The sequence below is a fragment of the Hemiscyllium ocellatum genome, chromosome 26, assembly GCF_020745735.1.
Source record: "Hemiscyllium ocellatum isolate sHemOce1 chromosome 26, sHemOce1.pat.X.cur, whole genome shotgun sequence".
NCBI lineage: Eukaryota > Metazoa > Chordata > Chondrichthyes > Orectolobiformes > Hemiscylliidae > Hemiscyllium > Hemiscyllium ocellatum.
This window is the reverse complement of record NC_083426.1, coordinates 33095911-33103064: the sequence shown is the minus strand read 5'-3', so window position 1 is coordinate 33103064 and position 7154 is coordinate 33095911. Positions and strand designations below refer to the sequence as shown.

The following is a 7154-nucleotide window of genomic DNA, read 5'->3' as shown; positions in this document are numbered from 1 at the left end:
ATCACGGACTCAACCTACATGTTTACCTTTAAAGAATCCTCGACTAGCACTCCCAGATCCCTTTGTACTTTGGCTTTACTAATTTTCTCACCATTGAGAAAGTAGTCTATGCTTTTATTCTTTTTTTCCAAAGTGCAAGACCTCACATTTGCTCACATTGAATTCCATCAGCCATTTCTTGGACCACTCTCCCAAACTGTCTAGATCCTGCTGTAGCCTCCCCACTTCCTCAGTACTACCTGCCTGTCCACCTAACTTCGTATCATCTGCAAACTTCGCTAGAATGCCCCCAGTCCCTTCATCTAAATCATTAATATATAATGCGAACAGTTGTGGCCCCAACACTGAACCCTGTGGGACACCGCTCATCACCGGCTGCCATTCTGAAAAAGAACCTTTTATCCCAACTCTCTGCCTTCTGTCAGACAGCCAATCCTCAATCCATCCCAGCAGCTCACCTCGAACACCATGGGCCTTCACCTTGCTCAGCAGCCTCCCGTGTGGCACCTTATCAAAGGCCTTTTGAAAGTCTAGACAGGCCACATCCATTGGGTTTCCCTGGTCTAACCTACCTATCACCTCTTCAAAGAATTCCAGCAGGTTTGTCAGGCATGAGGGGTCCGTTCAAAAGTTTGATAACAGTAGGGAAGAAACTGTTCTTGAAGCTGTTCGTACGAATATTCAAACTTTTATAGCTTTTGCCTGATGGAAGATGGTAGAAAAGAGTGTAAGCGGGGTAGGATTTTCTTGGATTATGTTGGATGCTTTTCTGAGGCAGCAGAAAGTATGGATGCAGTCAATGGATAGAAGGCTAGTTTGTGTGATGGACTGGGCTGTTTCATAACTCTGTGTAATTTATTGAAATCTTGGAAAGAGAAGTTGCCGTACCACATTGTGGAGCATCCAGATACGGTGCTTTCTATGGTACATCTATAAACATAGGCAGGAGTCTTTGTGGGCATGCCCAATTTCCTCCCCTCCCTGAGGAAATGGAAGCATTGTTGTGCTTTCTTGATCATCGCATCGATGTGCATGAACTTGAACAGATTGTTGGTGACCATTGCTCCCAGGAACATGATGCTGTTGACCATCTCCACCTCAACACCATTGACGCAGACAGGGGCTTGCCATCCACTCTGCTTCCTGAAGTCAATGACGGGCTGTTTCATTTAGCTGACATCGATGAAGAGATTGTTGTCTATACATCATGCCATGATTGTTCAGAATCTATTTTGACTCTCTTTAACTGCCTTGAAGATGTTGTCTTTATCGTTTATTCTGTATCTTTAATTTCTGGAACATTTTCCTTGTTACATGATTTCCATTTCTCAAGAAACTTTTCCTTGCAGCACCTTTTGCTTAAGATTTGATGAAGTCACTGTGCTTTCTCAGTCCATAAAGTTTATTCATTGGTTACTATCTGAAAGAGTTGTACATCTAAAAGAGTAGAGAATTATTTGCTGAACTATGGAACAACAGTGGTCTTTTCGTTCACATAAATGCCTTCTAGGAACTTGGGATTGTCCTTCTTTTTCATCATTGTTGCTTGTTGGATAAAAGCAGTGGAGTTTAACTGCAGCTCAATGTCATTTCCATCAAAAACAAGCTCATTTTTCTGGCCCTGGGAAACTGTGCATAAAACATCTAGTTTCAGATGGACTCTTTGAATGTGCTCTTCTCTAAGGAAGTTACAGATTTCTACTAGAGATCCTATTTCCTGAGCAACTAATGGGGAAATGGGTGTAGACAGTTCTCATCTTGTAATAGAAGTCTAATGTGACACCCTTGATCATATTTTGTGCATGACTGTACTTTGTCCACAGCATTTTCTGTTACCACAACACTTATCAACTCAAAACTTCTTAATCCTCATACCAAGAAGGCTGAGTTCTAGGTTAATATGATTAAATTCCCAGGCAATGTCTCTGAAGGCCCCTTTACAAAGACTGTACAACCTTTCAAAGTCATAGCAACACTGTCAGGAATGTTAACAACCTGATAGCTGACTTATGGTATAATGAGATTTATGTAAAAGATTTTGAAGTAACTGAACACGTGACTGACATCAGTAAAAGACAGCAGTCTGTTTTGAGAATGTGAAGAGAGAGGTCTTGGTCGCTGTACTTTCAAACTGTATTTGAGGACCTACAATGTACAGATGTAAGTAAAGAAGTATGGAGTCTAAAAGCGTTTATTAGACACAAGAAGTAAAGCTGTCCCAGGGTTAGCTGGCTCCTTCAGAACAAAATACTCTGGACTGATATCTCAATCTCCAGCTGGCAGAACCCATTCTCTGCTGCAGACTTAGTCCAGCAGCTATATCCTTTAGGACACAGCTAGCTCAGTCTGTCATAGTACCTCTCAACCACTTGTGCTGATGGACTTTGAAGTTCCCCAATTGGTGTATATCCTGTGCCTTTGCCTCCCTTTGTGCTTTTTCCAGTTGGTAGTCAATGTGGAAGAGTACTGATTCGTTAGCTAAAGGTGGGGATGATGTAATAGGCCAAACATTTCTTTGTCCAAATTTGATTTAATGTTATGAGATGTCATGGTTTCTAGAGTCAAAGCTGAGGACTCCTAGAGTAGTTTCCTCCTGAATGTGTTTCACTGTTTCTAATCCTCTAATAGGACTGTCCTGCCAGTGGGACAGTGCATAGCTAGGAATTTGATGGCAGTATCTAGGACATGTTCTGTAAGATGTGATTCCATGAATATGTCTATTCCTTGACTAGTCTGCGAGCCAGATATATCAATTTTTCCACAAAGTCATTGATGTTAGCATGGAGTATTTGAAGGTTGATTGGATAGGGTTGGTTGTTGTCATTTCTGATGCCTAGGTCCATATGGGATGGTCTGTCTGATTTCATTTCTTTTCTCACAATTAAAAGCAATTTGGTACAACTGGGTGGCCTTGCAAGGGAGACACGTACCCATCCTCAGTTCAGAGATCTTTCCATCTACAGTCACATTAGACCAGGCCAGATAAAAGCAGCAGATTCTCTTACCTCAAGTTCTTGGTCTCCTTGAAAGAAGGGAATTACAAATCAATTAACATGGTGTCTGTGGTGGAGAAATTGTTGAAGTCTATAATCAAGGACAGAGAAACAGAGGTCACCTTGAAAACTTTCAGTTAATCAAGGAGAATCAACATTTTGAAGAGATGACTGAGGTAGTGGACAGAGGTAAGTTGATGGATGTTGTTTGTAAATACTTCCAGAAGACTTTTGATAAAGTTCCACACAAGAGACTGTTAGGTACAGTGAAAGGTCATAGAATTGAGGGCACATTACTAACAGGGATAGGAAACTATTTGAGTGGCAAGAAACAGAGTTGGAATAATGAGTAAGTGCTCAAATTGGAAGGATGTGACTAGTGATGTCCTGCAGGGATTTGTGTTGGAGCCTCCATTTTTCACAATATTTATTAATGGCAAGGACAATGGTATAAAATGTCATATTTCTAAATTTACAGATGACACAAAGTTGGACATCCTTGATAGAAAGCGTTGACAGTAGCATAGAACTACAACAGGATATTCATAGATTAGGTGAATGGATAAAGCTGTGTCGAATGGAATTTCATATAAACAAGTGTGAGATTATCCATTTCAGATGAAAAAAAGGATCAATCAAAGTATTTTTATAAGGTGCAAAGTTGAATACAGAGGATGCCCAATAAAATTTGGGTGTAAAGGTGCATAGCTGAAAATGTGTTGCTGGAAAAGCGCAGCAGGTCAGGCAGCATCCAAGGAACAGGAAATTCGACGTTTCAGGCATAAGCCCTTCATCCTGATGAAGGGCTTATGCCCGAAACGTTGAATTTCCTGTTCCTTGGATGCTGCCTGACCTGCTGCACTTTTCCAGCAACACATTTTCAGCTCTGATACTCCAGCATCTGCAGACCTCACTTTCTCCTGTAAACGTGCATAGCTCTTTAAAATGCCATGAACAGGTGCAGAAAATAATCGAGATGACTAATGGAATGCTGGCCTTCATGTCTAAAGGGCTGGAATATTAGGATGCACTCATTATGCTGCAGTTATAGAAAACTCTAGTTAGACCCCATTTAGAGTACTGTGAGCAGACCTTAGGAAGGATGTTTTTCCCTAAGAGGAAGTTCAATGTAGGTATGCAAGAATGATACCTGGACTTCAGAAATTAAGTAATGATTGGAGATTAGACAAATTAGGCCTTTATTCTCTCGAATTCAGAAGGTTAAAGGGTGATCTAATCCAGATTTTCAGGATATTAACAGGGAAAGACAGATTAAAGATAAGCAATTTCCACTGGTTAAAAAATTCTAGAATCAGGGAGCATAGTCAAAGAATAAAAGACTATTAAAGAGCGATATTAGAAAGCACTTTTACACACAAAGTGGTGAAGGTTTTGAACTCTCTTCCTTGACCAGAGTTGATGTTAATTCAATTGTTAGCTTTAAATCTGAAATAGACCACGTTTTATTGAGCAATGCTATCAAGGCTTATGGGCCCAAGGCAGGCATATGGAATTAGGTCACAGTTTGGCCATGAATGGCAGAGCAGGCTCAAAGAGCTGAAGGGCCTTTTCTTGTTCCTATGTAGAGTAAATTGTTCAAATACATTTTACTGTTGCTGTCAACAACCATAACTGCTGTAAACGCAAAATTGTCTTGCATAATTCAAAAATGTCATGTCCAAAATCACAGAACACAGAATTATTAATGTGCTAAAGGAGCAGTGACAGGCGAAAAAGCTTTCCTTTTGAATAGGCCACTAATGGAAAATCTTTGCATCCTATGCCAAAAAGCTGACACCTTTTCAAACAGGTGAAGATTTCTTTTGTTAAAAATCACAAATCCTGCCTGTGAAATAAGCACAAATAAAAGAATGGAATCTATCTCTTCTGTGAGTTGTCTAAGTCTTTCCAAGACACTCATCAGCTGTTTCTAAGTGAAGTGTTTCTTTTTCTCATTCATCCTTGGGATGTGGTTGTCACCAGCTCAGCCAATATTTATTGCCTGATTCTAACTGGGTTTGAGAGGACAGTAGTCAACTGCCTTCTTGAACTGCTGCAGTTCTTCTGCTGTAAGTAGATCCACGATGCTGTTAGGGAGGGAGTTCCAAGATTTTGTGTCATGACACTGATGATCCAACAATAGCTCAGTGCTACAGTGGGCGCACAGAGAGGGGAGCTGGAAGGTAAGCGGAGACCAGTTTAAATTAATGTTTTTCTTTTCGCAGTCTGTGTTTTTTTTTCAACTAGGAGCGGGAACCCGGAAGTTGTCAACAGAGGCTTCTGGGAAGGTAAGGAGTTTGAGTGGAGAAAGACCCGAGTGTCTCCCACCCTCCCTCCTCCTCTAACCTAAAAAAAAGGACTCTGTCGGCTGAACAGGTAAGCTACTTAGTGTTCTTGTTTTGGAGACTAAGTGTAGAGTTATGGCAGTGTAGGCAGTGGAATGTTCCTCCTGCAGGATGTTTGAGGTAGGAGTAACCATCGATGCTCCTGCCGACTTCACCTGCAGGAAGTGCAGCCAGTTCCATCTCCTCACAGACTGCGTTAGGGAACTGGAGCTGGAGTTGGATGAACTGAGGATTATTCGAGAGGCTGAGAGGGTGATAGATAGAAGCTACAGGGACATAGTTATGCCAGAGAACAGAGGTAGCTGGGTGACAGTTAGAGGTGGGAAGGGGAGGAAGCAGGCAGTGCAGGGATCCCCTGTGGTCGTTCCCTTCAACAATAAGTATACCGCTTTGGATACTGTTGGGGGGGATGGCCTAGCAGTATTAAGCTGCAGTGACCGGGTCTCTGGCATGAGGTCCGGCTCTGAGGCCCAAAAGGGAAAGGGGGAGAGGAGACATGGGTGAGACTCTCGGATGGTTTGTTGCCTCCAGTATGCCAGGGTCATAGACGTCTCGGACTGTGTCTTCAGAATCCTTAAGGGGGAGGGTGTGCAGCCAGAAGTTGTGGTGCACATTGGCACCAACGACATAGGTAGGAAGAGGGGTGGGGAGGTTATTCAGGAACTCAGGGAGTTAGGCTGGAAGCTAAAAGCTAGGACGGACAAACTCGTCATTTCTGGATTGTTGCCAGTGCCACATGACAGTGAGGCAAGGAATAGGGAGAGAGTGCAGTTGAACATGTGGCTGCAAGGATGGTGTAGGAGGGAGGGCTTTAGGTATTTGGACAATTGGACTGCATTCTGGGGAAGGTGGGACCTGTACAAGCAGGACGCATTGCACCTGAACCAGAAGGGCACCAATATCCTGGGAGGTAGGTTTGCTAGCACTCTTCGGGGGGGCGGGGGGTGGGGGGGAGGTTAAACTAATTTGGCAGGAGGATGGGATCCGTACTTGTAGTCCAGCAAGTAGGTTAGCTGTTTTTCAGGATGTCCAAGAATGTAGGGAGGCTGTGGAGAAGGTAGCACTGACAGGGAATACTTGCAGACACAGAGATGGGCTCAAGTGTGTATACTTCAACGCAAGGAGTATCAGAAATAAGGTGGGTGAACTTAAGGCATGGATCGGTACTTGGGACTACGATGTTGTGGCCATCACGGAAACGTGGAAAGAAGAGGGACAGGAATGGTTTTTGGAAGTTCCTGGTTACAGATGTTTCAGTAAGATTGGGGGGGGTGGTAAAAAAGGGGGGGGTGGCGTTACTAATTAGAAATGGTATAACGGCTGCAGAAAGGCAGTTCGAGGGGGATCTGCCTTTGGAGGTAGTATGGGCTGATGTCAGAAATAGGAAAGGAGCAGTCACCTTGTTGGGTGTTTACTATGGGCCCCCCAGTAGCAGCAGAGATGTGGATAAACAGATTGGGAAACAGATTTTGGAAAGGTGCAGAATCCACAGGGTAGTAGTCATGGGCGATTTCAACTTCCCAAATATTGATTGGAAGCTCTTTAGATCAAGTAGATTGGATGGGGTGGTGTTCGTCCAGAGTGTCCAGGAAGATTTTCTAACTCATTATGTAGATTGTACGACCAGAGGGGAGGCCATATTGGATTTGGTACTTGGTAACAAACCGGGACAAGTGATGGACGTTTTAGTGGGTGAGCATTTTGGTGATGGTGACCACAATTCTGTGACTTTCACCTTGGTTATGGAGATAGATAGGTGCGTGCAACAGGGCAGTTTTACAACTGGGGGATGGGTAAATACGGTGCTGCAAGACAG

General features: G+C 43.1%; 1 pseudogene; it reads right to left on the bottom strand.

Moving 5' to 3' along the window:
• Window positions 1-1465: 1465 nt before the first annotated feature.
• On the bottom strand, window positions 1466-2934 carry LOC132828113 (large ribosomal subunit protein uL6-like; annotated as a pseudogene).
• Between the last annotated feature and the right edge of the window lie 4220 nt (window positions 2935-7154).